The following is a 1,726-nucleotide window of genomic DNA, read 5'->3' as shown; positions in this document are numbered from 1 at the left end:
ATATATATTGTTTGCAGGGCTGGATTTCGAGAGAAGTCTCGGTTTATATTGTTTGTGGAACTGGATTTTCAATTCCTTGACAAAGCACCAGCGAAACGCGCATTGGAATTAAGGCGGATATACACGCCGATACTATATTGTAATTCTTACCTACAGCCTAATCCTGTTAAAAGTTGTTTTCACAACTGAATCCCCTTCCTGTAACAAGCTGTTTTTATAACTAAATCCTTCTTCTGCATATTATAGAAATGTGCCTCTGACAGAGATGATTAGAAGTGGCTATATAACGCTGTCAATGCAGGGATCCACACACGCTTACGATTAAACCTAATTAATTACAATGGCTACATAGATAGGAGATTAATTTGTTTTAAGCTATGAATATAAATAGCCTCAGTATAAGATAAGATTTACGAGTGGCCTCTCAATTATTTACAAATATAAATGAAATCGGCATTTGCTATCATAGATGGTAATATCACAAAGGCTCGACTCTGCTCACTGGTATTTCAATGTAAAGCCAGGAATGATTGAGTTAAAACAATACAGCTAACAGCCACCCATATATTCTGAACTGATGGGTTAGGAGTGGAACAATTGCTGGCAAGATAGATGATTAAAAGCAGTCTGACACGCTGCTGTGTTACATTCTATATATCCGGACTTTTGTTTAAAGCATAAAGCACTTGAAATGAATGTGACCTGATTCATTAAGGATCTTAACTTAAGAAACTTCTTATTTCAGTCTCCTGGACAAAACCATGTTACAATGCAAGGGGTGCAAATTAGTATTCTGTTTTGCACATAAGTTAAATACTGACTGTTTTTTCATGTAGCACACAAATACTTGATAGCTTATTTGTACACTGAAATTTAAAGTTGATATTTGTTTATACAGCTGGACCCTGCTCAGTGCAGAATGTCTGAATGTAGGATTTGCTATGGTGGAATTGATAAACTATTTGCTGATTTATAAAGTGAACACTTCACTAGAAGCAAGACCAGATGATATTGTTTCAATATTATGTAACTTCATAATATGACGCTGTAGCTGGTTACATTGTATCATTATAGTATCAACCTATTTTGGATGGACACATGAGCATTATAATGCAAGTTCTCAGTTATCAGTAGAACTCAGTACTATAAAACGAGGCACATTTATTTATCTAGCATTATTTAAGATACTTTTATTAAGCAGACAACACTAAGAGCAGAGATGGAGGATTACAGATATTGTTAGGGTTATATAGACACATATATCTTGTAGTTTAGATAATATAAAATAATTGATAATAACTACAGGAGAGTCCAGTTGTTGCGATACACTTTAATAAAATATGTAACATAAATATTTTGAACAACATTTGAAATGACTGTATGGTGAAAATTACTTCTGTTTTTAATCACATTCTCATACTTTATTTTCACTTTTTTTACTGTCTATTAATATTTTGCTTTTTGTTGTTTTAATAAATGTAATAAAATGATTTTGTATATTAAATTGTGAACTTAGAGTGCATCCTTAATGGGAAAAAGATTTCTATTGTCCTTCTTGTGTAATATATATATATATATATATATACCCTATCTGTGGCACAACTATTCCGCATTTTATGTTGCTTATGTATATCTATCTATCTATCTATCTATCTATCTATCTATCTATCTATATTACTTATATATCATAGCTTTATAACTCGGCCATCCATTACGGCTGCCAGAA

Source organism: Mixophyes fleayi, chromosome 1 (genome assembly GCF_038048845.1).
Source record: "Mixophyes fleayi isolate aMixFle1 chromosome 1, aMixFle1.hap1, whole genome shotgun sequence".
NCBI lineage: Eukaryota > Metazoa > Chordata > Amphibia > Anura > Limnodynastidae > Mixophyes > Mixophyes fleayi.
Note: the sequence above shows the minus strand (reverse complement) of the source record.